The sequence below is a fragment of the Oryctolagus cuniculus genome, chromosome 9 (genome assembly GCF_051225735.1).
Source record: "Oryctolagus cuniculus isolate XC-2025 breed Fujian yellow rabbit chromosome 9, ASM5122573v1, whole genome shotgun sequence".
Taxonomy (NCBI): domain Eukaryota; kingdom Metazoa; phylum Chordata; class Mammalia; order Lagomorpha; family Leporidae; genus Oryctolagus; species Oryctolagus cuniculus.
Genome location: NC_142875.1, coordinates 123,398,838 through 123,413,148, shown reverse-complemented (window position 1 = coordinate 123,413,148; position 14,311 = coordinate 123,398,838). Strand labels below are relative to the sequence as shown.

Here is a 14,311-nt window from a genome sequence, read left to right as displayed (position 1 = left end):
TGCTCAGTGTCAGCCGACGGCACGTAGGAAAAGCCATTACGTCTCCTGCTTCCAGTTTCAGTGTTCAGTTAGCAGTGAATGGTGATAGAGAAGAGGGATCTAGGATGCCACATTTTCACCTTAATCATGAACTATTAAAGACCTTCAAGTCAATATCTAGTTTTAAAATCCACGTTTTTGTCTCTGAGAACTGCGTTCTAGTAGTAACAATCAAATCTGGCCAAAAATAAGGGAAAGTCTATCACATTGTGCTGTTGGGTGTGAGTTACTACTCCAAGGGACTAGAAAAAGGCCTCCGATGTGTAAAATTTTTTCACTCAGGTCCTTTAAAGATGGATGGTGATCACTATTCAAAGCTCCTGCTCTGATGATGGTGCCTTGAAATTCTCAGAGGAGTGAGCTAGCGAGACTCTCCTTTTCCAGTTTCCTCTAATATAATAATTACATCTTGAATCAGAGCCTGGGGAATTAGAGCAATTGGGCAGAGTCAAATGACTGAAAACCCAGTTTCATTCCTCTTGCCTAGGCTGTCATTAGGGAGCCCCGTGGAGAGTCTGGGGCTAGAAATAATGTCATAGGTTATCGTAGGCGATCTCTGTGTAAAAAGGACAGACAAGTGGAGTATTCATCTAATAGTTTTGAAATCTTGCTTGAGAATATGCCTGTGTATGTAGAAAAATGAGTTTGACAAGCCTGATGGTTTCAATTTAGCAAATTTACCATGGCCTGCAAAGTTGACCCTAACTAAGGGGAGATCTGTTATTTCCATTCGCTTTTCTCTGATAGTGTTCGAACAGCTCAGGTGTGGCCTTTGTGTCCTCTGTTAAAAGGGGTGGCATGTGATGATGATGATGAGGTGAGAATGAAAATATCCAAATGTGATTTTAATGGCTGTTGTTCGTTGTAATGGAATTTTGATAAGACAGAAAGCCTGTTAAATCTGAACGATGAATGCTGTCTGCTTAATTGGAGTTCCTGCTGCTGTTAATTTCTTTTTCCTTTTTCTATTTTTTTAATTAACATAATGTGCTTTTTCAAAGATAAGACAAAAAATCACATTAAATAGCTTTTTCATATATTGAGAAAAGAAGAATCATGGGACCGGTATTGTGACATAGTTGGTTAAGTTGCCACCTGCAACTCCAGCATTCCATACAGGTGCCCACTTCCTGCTAACGTGCCTGGGAAAGCAGCAGAAGGTGGCCCAAGAACTGGGGCCCCTGCCACCCATGTGGGAGACCCAGATGGAACTTGAGGCTCCTGGCTTTGGCCTGACCCATCTCTGGCAGCTTCTCCCATTTGGAGTGGGAATCAGTGGATGAAAGATCTCTGTGGCTCTCCCCCTGTCTCTCTAACTCTGCCTTTCAAACAAACGAGATCTTAAAAGAAAAATCATTTGACAACAAATTGTAGGAAGTAGCATGAGCATGTATTCATGTTTGCAGAAATGTTTTTGCCTGTACAATACTGAATAAAGTTAAAAGCATTGCAAACAACTACGTATTTGAGAATGAGTGAGTGAGAGAGCAGGCTCCGTTCTACTGGTTCTCTCTACAGATGCCTGCGATGGATGTGGCTGAGGCAGGCTGAAGCTGGAAATGGAATCCAGGTATTTTGATGTGGGACGTGGGCATCTTAACCACTAGGCTAAACTCCTGCTCCCACCATGTTGTTTGTTTTGTTAAGTATTGCTTGTACTCTGTCCCTCTGGAAATAATTAAATAAATAATTTTATTCCAGGTATAGAAGATGGTTAGCTCAATTTCTTCGTGTGCTACTGGGGAAATGAGATGATTTGCACTGCTGGTGTTAGTTCCATGCTAGGATGGCATATGTGCGATCCGCTGTGACCTTGAGGTGAAGGTTAACTGAGCGCTGATGAAACTTGCTGGTGATAAAAACTAGATGGAGTCCAAGCATGAAAAATACAAAAGGATCTGATTAAAATTTGCTTCCTCTAAAGAGAAGATATTTTATTTGTAGGAGCCAGCGTGATTGACCTTCAACAAATATTTGCTGTATTCAGAGTTGTAAGGAAAACACTAATGTTTTGAAAAAGATAAAAATAATTAGTGTAACATTTTGGAGAAATTACATACAAATTAAATATAAATACAAATATATATATATATACACAAATAAATGACTCAGTACATTCAGCTGTAGACCGTATCTTTCCATGGATCATGGTTCTTACTGAGGATTGATTCCTCTGTGTGGTAGATAGCAAGTTTGGTGCTATGCTCTGAGTTCTATCTAGTTAACCACCGTTGGAGACTACCAGAATTGGAGGGTTTGTAACTGTGAGATTAGCAAGTTAGTTTTCCCTGCTATTGGGGAAAATGCAGTGAGATATTGTGTGTTTACAGCTTAGATGTAAGGGGCCTCAGAAGTTCACGTGGGTTAAAGGACAACGTGTGGGAGCAGGTATACGGCCTAGCGGTTAAGCCCACCATTGAAATGTTCACGTCCCACTTTGAGTGCTCAAGTTCAAGTCCTGACTCTGCTCCTGGTTCCAGCTTCCTGCTATGCACACCCTGGGACGCAGCAGCTGATGGCTCCAGTGCTTGGGTTGCTGCGACCATGTAAGAGAGCTGGACTGAATTTCCAGTCCCTGGCTTTGTCCTGGCCCAGCCCTCACTGATGCAAGCATTTAGGGAGTGCACCAGCAGATAGCTCTCTCTGTCAGTGTCTCTCAAATCAGAAGAAAAAAAAGGAGGGGGGGTACTTTGTATGAACTTTTTGAACTCCTGCATACTGCAGTTATAGAAGAATACATACAAATGAACAAGAAAAAATAAGTCATTGAAAAACGAGCAAAAGATTTGCAGCAATACAAAAAATGTGTTGAGCCTCAGTTATGAGTGAAATGTGAATTAACGCAAGACTCAACTATGATTTTTCTCATTGAATTAGCCCAGAATATCTAATCTGCAGAGTTGGTCACGAGGCCATGGGGACACAGGAAGTGTTGATGGAAGTGTAAAGTCGTACGGCATTTTAGAGAATAATTGGGCAATATGTAAAACTTTTTATGTAAATATATATAACCTTCACCCTCACAATTGGACTTGCAGAATCTATCCTATAAATCCATTATTCATACCCATGCTCAAATATATATGTATGTGGGTGTTCATTGCAGACTTGTTGAAGAAGGTAATAATTACTAAATGATGGTTTAATAGGCTGCTATGGATTCATTAATCAGGTATTTTTATATTAGGAGATCATGCCTGTCATTTTCTCATTACAATGACAAAAATACCTGAGAAAACTAATCTTACAAAGGACAAAGGCAGTCCCGCTCACAGTTTTGCAGGTTCAAGTCCAAAAGCAGGTGACCCCTTTGGCTTGGTGTTTTGCAAGAGGGGTGATGGGCACTGGCAGAGCACCTGATGGAGGCAGGAAGCCGAGGGAGGCAGCCTAGCTGGCCTGGGCTTCTGTCGCCATTCTTCTACTTCCCAAGGGTACCTGGTGACCTAAAGGCCTCTGACTAGGCCCACCACCCAAACACCATATTTAGCTTAAGTTTCTCCCCCTTCAATACCACTGATAGGAAGTTGGGGTTTAAACACCTGCGTGGCCTCAGGAGCCAGATCATGTTCATACCATAGTGGGGCCTCATAATTTAATGTCCCAAGTAGGATACTTTTAATAATGAAAGAGGGCATTACTAGTAATTAATCCAGGAAAATAGGGTAAGCCTCAGGATGTGATGCCTGCGCTTAGCATGCGCTGATGTGGAAAAATGTTCAAAACACATTGTGGGAGACCAGGAAAAAGCACCTGGCTCCTGGCTCCTGCCATCGGATCAGCGCGGTGCGCCGGCCGCAGCGCGCCGGCCGCGGCGGCCATTGGAGGGTGAACCAACGGCAAAAGGAAGACCTTTCTCTCTGTCTCTCTCTCTCACTGTCCACTCTGCCTGTCAAAAAAGAAAAAAAAAAAACACATTATGGGGTGAAGCGAGCGCTTTATCCCTTCCCCATATATAAACATTTGTAATCTTCCAAGGTGAAACCCTGGGTGTGTATATTTGTATAAATGCACACAGAGGCACGGAAAATCCATGCCACACTGCAGACTTGGACTTCTGGGAAGGAGCGTGGAACCAGGGAAAAGGGTTAAGCAGATCTTGTTCTTTTAGACTTAAGAGCGATGAAGTCCTTCCAAAAGTTAGGCCATTCACAAGAGTCTGTCTGCATCACTCCCTCTTAGCTAGTCGTGCTCATTGTGATTGGGTCTTTTAACCATCAAGCGAAGACTTTAATATACCTGTTTTCAAAGATGCAGGCTGTGAAATCACTTAATTTTTTCTGTAAATTTCATCTTTTTTTAAGAAAACACATTTATTTATTTGAAAGGTGGAGAGAGATTCGCGGAGTGAGAGACAGAAAGAGAGGTCTTCTACCCACTGGTTCACTCTGCAAATGGTCACATGGCTGGAGCTTGGCTGATGCAAAGCCAGGAGCTTCTTCCAGGTCTCCCATGCAGGTGCAGGCCATCCTCTGCTTTTGCAACTTTTACCAGAGATCTGGATCAGAAGTGGTGCAGCCGGGAATTGAACTGGCACCTATAGGGGATGCCAGTGCCACAGACAGCAACTTTACCCACTACACCACATGACTGGTCCCTTATTTTTTAATTTGTCTTTTTTTTTTTTTTTTTTTTTTTTGACAGAGTGGACAGTGAGAGAGAGAGACAGAGAGAACCTTAATTTGTCTTAAAAGCCGAGAGATACAGGTTGAGAGAGACAGATTTCCCATCCTCTCATTCAGTCCCCAAATGCTTACAGCAGTTAGGGCTGGGTCAGGCTGGAGCCAGGAGCAAGGAAATCAGTCTGAGTTTCCCATGAGAGTAGCAGGCAGGGATTCAAGTCCTTGAATCATCCTGGCTTCCCTCTGTGGTGTGTGTTAACAGGAATCTGGACTGAAAGCGGAGCTGGGGCTAGAACCCAGGCACTCCAAGATGAGATGCAGATATCCCAAGAGGCGGCTTCACCCCTGAGCCAAACGCCTGCCCCTGTGGAATCACTGTTAAGAAACATCTTTCTCAAGAGTGGCAGACAGTCAGCATTTTGTTCCTCGTGATGGAATCGAATGTGGTGATTTGGCGATCAGCGTGGATTCTGTGTAGCCTTAGGGATTTCAGATGGCTTGACAGTCATGTGAGGTGAAGCCTGGCTGTAAACCAGTTATTCTCCTAAACAAAATTGTGATTATTGTGCCTTATACACAATTTCTGTGCTGATGGAAATAATTCAGACTACATCGGACTTTGCCAGAAGCTTCCCGGTGGAAAAAGCAATGAGTAACGGCAGGATGCTTTCCGTGGGAATGATTTTGTCGGTCAGTCAGGTGTTGGGAACACTGTGCTGGCTTGATGGACAATTAGGCTGCACCAGCAGGGTACTCAGCAGGTGGTCATGGAGTTTCTGCCGCATGCCTGGACCTGGTCTAAGCCCTAGAGATACTAACCCTGACCCTGACCTCTGAGAACGAACCTGCTTTTCAGTTTTGGGAGATGGATGATGAACAACGTAAGTTAAAATAGGTAGCTTGTTAGATTGCAATGAGTGTGATGGAAAAATAGAAATTGGCAAGAGTGTCCTGAGAGAGTTGGGTGTCTTATTTTTAAATTGGTAAGAGGAAGAAAAGACCCAAAGGAGGTGAAAGAGCCAGCCATGAGGATGATTGGAACCACCGGAAGGGTCAGTGGTCAACATCCAGAAATGCCCAAAGACCAGGACAGGTGCCATCCGAGGAGCAAGGAACAGAAGAATTGCGGTCAGAGAGTTTGGAGTCTGCTCTGAACTTGGTAGGGCATTGCAGAGACTCATTTTCATGGAGAGCCAGATGGGAGGACACGGAAGGATCTGGAGTAGCAGTGATTTGTTGTTAATGGGATTGCTCTTCAAGCTCTTTCCCCTAGAAATTGCTTTCGTTCATTGAGGAATCAACGCACTAGGGTTCAGACTGAGTGATACATTCTTTTCCAGGTAACAGTTGATGAAAGGCATTTAGATCTTAATCTCTGATGACCACAAATGAAAGTAACATTAGGCAATATTGACGTGGTCTGTAGAACCAGAAAGCTAACAGGTTTGACTCCCATTGTTTTGGATTCGAAGGAGATACTTGTAATAGGCATGTTGTATAGAAATCGAGACACCAAATTGCTTAGCTCTGTGTCCTCGTTTCTCCCCCATCTCCACTGCCATGGCATTGGCTCTCCCGTGGTTGATGGTGGTAATAGCCTCCTAGCTGGTTAGGATGCTTTGAACTCAACTCGCCTTCTGTCACTACTCTAGCTCAGTAGTGTTTCTTTTTTAACCTTGCTTCCTGCTGCTTTCTTGCTCTGCCTTCTGTACATTTCCATTGTGTTATCTGAGATATTTTTCTAATATGGTAATGCCATTCTAATGGAGATGTTTCCATGACTGTGTGGAAGATGCAAGTCAAAGTCTAACTCCTTAGGGTGGTGGAGAGGCCTGGTGGTGGTGATCATACCTAGTCTCCCTTACCTCTGCCTCGCCTGCTGGTCTCTCACAGTATCCAAGTCCAGCTTTAAGGAATTACTCACCGCTTCCAGAATTGGGATGTGGTCTGCCTTGACTTTAGGACTTTGCACCTGCTACCCCCTTGGTTCCCTTCTGCTTGTAATTCCAGACCAAGTCTGTGTGTACCTTTTTTGGGAAGTCAGGATCACTTGCCTTTCCTGGAGGCAAACATGGCACATTTTGCAATTATTGTAACTATCGATGTATCCATTGGTTAACAAGCTATTTGACCTGAAGGTCTCAATATTTCTCATCTTTGTGTTTCTAAGAACTGACTTACAATAGGTCATAAATAAATGATCTCGGAAAAATGTCAGGGAAGCACATGAAGTAGAAAGGAAGGAAGGAAAATTGATCTGTAATGTAAACGTGACCTCTGTCCTGGATTGCAGAGAAATGCAGAATCGAGATGCTAACCACTGACTGAAGTTGGAGGAGACAGAGAGAAACTGGGTCAGCACGCTCCCTTGCCTCCAATTGACCAGCTGCAAAACAAAACAGTATATTGAAGCAGGATTTCTTTTATCTTCATTGACATTAGTGTTTAAAAGGAGGGTTTTTGTGTTTGTTTTTGCAGCATATACATGTGTTAAATCTGTATTTTAATGTGGTATTTTTTTCTTTAAAATTCCACAGCATAGGAAATAGTCATGGTGGCTTATCGATAGGTTGGACTAGCGGAAGAATTGCTCACCTCACAAATGACCGTTGCTACACCAGCTGAAGATTTTCATTCCAACGTAGGCTTACAAGGGAACACGGGAAAGTGTTCTTGCGATAAAGCTTATGACAGTTAAATGGAGTTGGGCACAGACTTTAAAAATGCATTCATTGATTTTAATAAATAGTTGACTACCTACAATTGGCCAGGCACTGACCCAGGTCATGGCCATGTGGATACGATTTTAAATTGAACAAATTCACTGCCCTTATACAACTTGGATTAGAAAGTCTTCGGTATCCATTCTGTAAATGAGCACGGAGTAGAATGCTGTGACCCAGAGACTGAGCAGCTCTGATTTGCCCTTGGAAATAACGGAACTCAAGGAAACCTGAAGGCTCAGCTTCCGGTAGCATGTCTGGCATTTTCCCTGTCGCCCCTGAACTGAACCAAGGAAAGCTTCCTGAGACCTGTTCTCACGGAGGGTGCGCTCTACTCCTGAACAGAGAGCAACATTTCGCAAATTCTGCTTTGGCTGAATTCCTCCTCCCAGATACAGGTTTTAGTGTCATACTGGAATTTCTTGCCTTTTAAAAAATTATTAAAAAATTAAAATTATTCTATCTTCAGGACTTAGACTACTTTATAATTGTGAGAAATTTTTTTAAAAAGAGAGTGGTATTACTTTGAGCAAGAGTGTGCAAGATTGAGGACCTAGTAAACTTTCTTCATTTACATTGAATTTAATGAGAAACTCAAGTAAATAACTTTTACAACCAATTTATAGGGTGACTGGAACAGTCTATTAGTAGTTATTAATAAATCATTTGCTACATTGTACTCATTATTGCTTTGGTATTCATAAATACCCAGTGTAACTACCCAACTGAAATAGCCGGTTGATTGTTCTCCATCATGGGTAAGAGTGGACATTAGAGACCATGTGTTAAATTGGTGATGGGTACAATTTGGACAATTAAGTTTGAAGTGTGAGTGTCCTAGTCTTGTTTCTATTGTTTGTCTAATTTCCAAGGAGTATCTAGTTGGTAGTATGTTGCTCCAAAAAGTTGAATGAATGTTTTGGAACTAGAGTCCTGAATACCAAATACACTAGAGTGATTTTTTGACCCAGAGGAAATCTTGGATTGTGATATGTTTTCTATTCCTGTTCTCTTTTAGTCTTCCTATTTTTTCTGTTGCTGTTACTATTTATATTACTAATGTTTTCTATTGCTATTATCACACTTTTCCATTACCAGCTCTTAAAATAGATGAAGAGACAAAATAATAATAAACAATCCATTTTGCTGTTTTGCCTCTTACTGAAAGTTTTGACAAAATGCCCCACTTATTTACCTCTCATGAACTTCCAGTGCACAGCAAACTTCACTCCCATGTGTGACCCTAAAAATTGCCCAGACTTCCGCTTTGTTCAGTTCTGTCTCGGGGCTCAGCCCACTGCTTCTCACAGCTTCTATGGCACTCCGGAGTCTGCGCGTGCCCAGTTTTGACTACAGTATAGTGAGTCTAACACAAAGACCGGTTCCGTCTCCTGACTTCCGTCTCGTGGTCTGCTCCAGCTGGCAGAATATGCATCAGCACAGCTCAGAGCCACTCTTAAATCCTAGTTTTAATTTTCCATATCCTAATGGGCATGAATCTCAGAAATTCTAAGCTGTCTTCCAGCTCTGCACCCACCTCTTCACTGCTGCTGATGTTGCTTTTGTTTAGGATTTACCTGCAGGTTCACCCCTCCATTCTTTTGCACAAAGTCCTCTGATTTTACTTCCTTCTTTGCTGGACTGCCAAACCCTTACTTTGTCCTAAAATTGGATTTTTTCTTCTATATATAAGTTTATATAAGTTATATATATATGTTTATATATATATATATAAGTTTCTTCTATATATCCACTATTCTGATACCTACTAGAATTGTTTGCTTCTGAATGCTCTCAGAGCTGTTGCAACTTTTATGTAATACTCATCAGTTTAAATTGTACACATAGAATTAGCAAATTACTATAAATTTTAATACTTTTTTAAAAATCTCAACTTCTTGTTTCTAAAGAAGTGTTTGTTGGGTAAATAAATGTGTTGATAAATTAAGCTGGAAAATGAACAAATGGTTAAATCTTTTTTAAAAGTTTTATTTATTTGAAAGAGTTACATAGAGAAGTAGAGACAGAGACAGAGATCTTCCATGCCTTGGTTCCTTCCCCAGGTGTCCGCAATGGCCGAAGCTGAGCCAATCTGAAGCCAGGAGCCAGGAGCTTCTTCCGGGTCTCCCATGTGGGTGCAGGGGTCCAAGGACTTGGGCCATCTTCCACTGCCTTCCCAGGCCACAGCAGAGAGCTAGATCAGAAGAGAAGCAGCCGGAACTAGAACTGGCGCCCATATGGGATGCTGACGCCTTAGGCCCGGGCTTTAACCCGCTGTGCCACAGCACTGGCCCCAAATTTTTAATTCTTGAACAAATAAAACACAATGGCAAATATTAGGGAAATATACTTAGGGACTCTAGGAAATGAGTCGGGTGTCAGCCATATTTGCATTGTTTATTTGTCAATAGAATAGGACATTTGAAAGACAGAGGAGCTTCTGGTAGGGGTATTTGAGACAGTACAGCTCAAGTTGGTGAAATGGGCTTAGGTATCTGGACGATGGCTTCATATCCTGGAACGACAGGCTCTTGGCTGGGGTGACATGCAGATTGTAGCAATGGGGATGAGCAAACATGTGTTCCCAGAGGTTAGTTATCCTGTTCAAAAGAGTTCTGTACTGGATTTGTAGAGAAAGGAAAAGAAACTCCCAGATAAAGCCATGATGGTGATCTTGTCGGTAAGCAGGTGGGGCATGGAAAGAAAACTAAGACTGAAGCAGCCGCTCAGTAATTCACATGGGAAAATAACTAAGAGGCTGAAAACATTACTTAGAGAATCAAATACCAACACACATGTAAAGCAGGTGGGTTGTAACTAAAGCAAATACACACTGCACATGTGTACACACATGTGATCTGGACAATTCCAAGCCTGATAGACACATTGTCATGAAATGTTTAATCCCATGCACCAAATAAACAATAATTGAAAACTTGATAGGAGGGAAGTATCATAGTAGTATATGTCAATAAGACTGCGCCTTTAAGGAAATCCAGAAAACATGTGCTTGCCAGCTTATAGATGGATAAGAGGCAGAAATGATGTTGAACAGGCCTCCGAGAGGAAGCAGATGATGTGTTCTTGATGTACATCACTCGGTTGGCACCAAGTCAGGTTACAGCAGTAATGCAGACATAATCTGGCCATCTGCTGGCATCATAGTCAGGGAAACACAGAACATCTGACAAGTGTTGACCCCTTTGATGAAAATCCCATCTCAGAGGGTGAGGGGAGATGTCAGCACTCATCCTAGAAGTGACAGAAACCAGTGTGCTGACCTTTATATACTTTATAGAAAATCATAGAAAATGTATGTGATTGTATGTTTGATGTGTTTCTTTAGGGGTGTGGAATGTTTGGTGTAGTGCTTGGGACACAGTACCCACACCACATATTGGAATGCCTGCATTTGAGTCCTGGCTCCAGTTTTCACTCCAGCTTCTTGCTAACGTGCACCCTGGAAGCAGCAGCTGATGGCTCTTGGCATCCATGGGGGAGACCTGGATTGAGGTCCAGGCTTCTGGCTTCAGCCTGGCCCAGCCTGACTGTTGTGCACATTTGAAGAATGAAACAGTGAATGGCAGATCTCTGCCTCTGTCTTTGACTTTCCTACAACACTACTCAATTTGTATGATGGTCTCTACACGGAGGACTGGGTAATGCGGGCTGCTTCTGAGGCAGGGATGGCGGGGAGAGGGCAGTGACATTCTTTTTCACCGTTTGCTTTGTTTCAGAAACTTTGAACTAGACAACTATATTGCCTAGCCAAAAATTAAATTACAATTGTATCGTTTAAAAAAGAAATTTAAGACAAAGAAAAGAGTAACAAAAGAATTACATGACAATACTCATACTGGGTGACAAGAGAGGAGACTGTTTAGATAGGTCATAGCACTTTGCACAAGCCCTCATTAACGCTTTTCTATTGTATTCTATGTTGTATCTGTTGGACTCCCAGGTGCACTGACTGCCCCACTGGGAGGGCTTCCGTCCACAGGCTCCTGCTTAGACCCTTCCACGTGGGCTCTGTGTTTACCAAGCATCAGCTGGATTGGATTCAGACTTGCCCTTGTCAGTTGTACTGTGCTGAACCTTTTAAAAGGTATAATTGAATTAAATATTAGACTGATGAAAATGTTAAGTGTGGAATGGAAGACAACCGCTGATTCTGGAAAGCTTATTGAGGTATTTTGGGAAGACTAAAAATGAGAGAAACAGGAGCTGTCAGAATGGTTATGAGCAAGATGACTGTAGAAGACTGGGAAAAAAATCCCAGCATTCTTAATCGTTGCGTACTCATCTAGTCATGCAGTGTTTGTACTTCTTCTATTCTAAATAAGACAGTAAGTCATGGATGGTGTGGCATGGCCATGCAGGTTTCAATCCCTGGTTAAAGAGAAGGCCTGGACTCTGTGCTTAATGTCTGGCGAATGAGGGTATGTATTAGGATTTAAAGTTCAAATTAAAAATTTGAACTACTTACGTGTTAGGATTGTCCATTTTAATAGATTTTTATGTTTAGCCAAGTGACTGCAGACCCTAGACTGTAAGCTTCTTTAGAAAAGGAAGCCATGTTTTTTCATCTTTGTAACCCTTACATTACAGGTATCTTAGAACATAATAGATACTGAAGAGACATTTATTGAATAATTCTTTCTCTCTTTCTCTTCGGATTTGCTCACCAGTAACAGCAAAGACCAAGCCAGGCCAAATCAGGTATGGAACTCAACCAGAGTGTTCCATGTAGGTAGCAGAGACACAACTGCTTGAGCCATCACTTTTGCTTTTAAGGCTACACTTTAGCAGGAAGCTGGATTGGAAGTGGAGGAGCTAATGAGGCACCTCCACTGTGGGGTGTGAGTATCCCAAGCAAGACCGTAACCACTGTGCCAAACGCCCACTCACTGTTGAACAGTTCTTATGTCAACATAATAACTTCTTGATACTGGAGGTCACCACTACAAAATTTTGAGAAGGATGGTGTGAAAATAGCACAAAGCAAACTGAATTCCTAAGAAATTTTCTAAGAGAAAAAATAAGTTAGCAGAAAGATCTGGAAAATCTCATCTTTGGTTACTGTAAGAAAGGAGAAGATGAAGAAAGTTTAGGTCAAAGCCAAAGAAAGTAACAAACAAGAAAAAATTAACATGGTGTTGGGAGTAAGTTCATTTGGAAGTTCATGACCATGCCCCACTCAACATTTGTTGGCTAAACTTCAAGAGGTCAACTTCTGAGTGACCTCTCACCAGATGGGAACTTTCTGTTAACCATTCAGCTGGTGCTAATTGTATGGCAGTTTGTTGTTAAGGGGAAAATTGAAGATTTCTTAGGAGGAAAAAAATATCTAAGTCATTTTAGAATTTGTGCTAACTTGGGTGGGGGGCAGACCTCATTTAGATGCCAATAGTGGGCCAGAACCTCCCAAAGTGTGTGCTGTGGAATGTAAGATTGCAGTAAGTTACATTCTCCACACGGCCTCATTTTTCTTGTTTTGTTTATTTTTTCAAGGTTGCTGTATACCCTACCAGATTCTTTATCTTTCTAGGGTAAAGATGATGAGCTGCTAAATGCTTGCCAAGAGAACTGTGTCTTGTTGTAAGTGTTGCTTACTGCTACAGGTGCACAGCTGTGAGCAGTGCCTGGCTCATCTAAGTGCCTCGTGAATAGCAATGCAGTTTGAGCAGCATGGAGAGGAGAGTTCCAGAGACAGCCAGGGACAAAGGTTCTGCAAGTGATCACAGGCGGAAATCACTCTGAAGCGTGGAGAATGCATCCATGCCTCTAACCTTTCCCACCAAATGGAGTAATTTTATTTATAAATATTTCTTAAAGTGACTGAGGTGTGAAATGAAAGGACAAAAGAAAAAGAGTTTGTTACACCTTTGCATGTGAAATTGTGGATCTCAGTGGCTCTCAATTCTGAGATAACTACGGGGGAGCCTTAAAGAGCGAGCACCGGGCCAGGTGTTTGGCACAGCAGTGAAGCCACGACGTGGGGTGCCTGCAGCCTGGATCAGCGTGTTTGGCTGGTGTCCTGGCTCCTGATCCCGCTTCCTGCCGCTGTGCACCCTGGGATGCCGCACGTGATGACTCAAATAGTTGGGTACCTGCTGCCAGGTGAGGGGCCCAGATGGAGTCCCAGGCTCTTGGTGTTGACCTAGCCCAACCCTGAACTGTTACAGCGTTTGGTGGAGTTAACCAGCAGGTGGTAGGTCTCTCAATTTGTCTCTCTCTCTCTTTTTTTTTTTTTTTTCAAATGAAGTGAAAATAATAAAAATTAAAAACCAACCAAGGACAAGCCACACCCAGCTAATTAACTCAGCATCTTGGGGCTGACAGCGGGGTGGGGGAAGGCAGCATCAGAAGTGTTTCTGTACCCTCAGGTGAGTGCTGTGCAGCGAGGCACGGGGGCAACAGGAAACTGTCTTAACTGCTTCATTTTTATGAGAGTCAACTGAACCACAGTGACAGGGTTGAACTGTGTTCATCTGCAGTCTCAGATTGAACAGACTTTTCAAGGATGATGTTTCATAGGGAACTCTAACTTCTCATAATATTATACATCTTTTTCTCACTAAGTAATTAATCTATTGATCCAGAGGTAAATTAGGGATATAATTCTTTCATAAAAGTAAGACTTGACTGATAGAGCCAGAAAATCATTACATATTGGAAATGGTCACTGCAAACTGAATAGACTTTTTTATCTGCTACAGTTGAAGACGGGAGTGCCGGATTCAAGTCCCAGCTGCTCCGCTCGTCATCCTGCTTCCTGCTAGTGTGCACCCTGGGAGGTAGCAGGTGATGGCCCAGTACGGAGTCTCCTGCCACCTACATGGAAGACATGCATTGAGTTCTGGGCTCCTGGCTTTGATTTGGCTCAGCCCTGGCTGTTGGTAGGCATTTAGGGAGTGAACCAGTAGATGG

The 14,311-nt window shown here is 42.5% G+C and overlaps 1 long non-coding RNA gene and 1 other non-coding gene across 5 annotated transcripts in view; both read left to right on the top strand.

Annotated features, from left to right (window-relative positions):
- The window catches only part of LOC138843660 (uncharacterized), a 42,892-nt gene extending 33,611 nt beyond the window's left edge, over positions 1-9,281 (top strand). For 2 of the 4 annotated variants that reach the window (XR_016213610.1, XR_016213611.1), the window contains one exon: positions 7,196-9,278. This is a non-coding gene — a transcript (uncharacterized LOC138843660). Of the gene's footprint in view, positions 1-7,195 lie in introns of all 4 variants that reach the window. The other 2 variants (XR_016213612.1, XR_016213613.1) reach the window with 2 other exon arrangements.
- Positions 9,282-9,447: 166 nt separating this feature from the next.
- Positions 9,448-12,864, top strand: LOC149124749 (uncharacterized). Its single transcript, XR_016213621.1, has 3 exons — positions 9,448-11,040; positions 11,343-11,486; positions 11,990-12,864. It is a non-coding gene; the product is annotated as an uncharacterized LOC149124749 (long non-coding RNA).
- Positions 12,865-14,311: the final 1,447 nt, after the last annotated feature.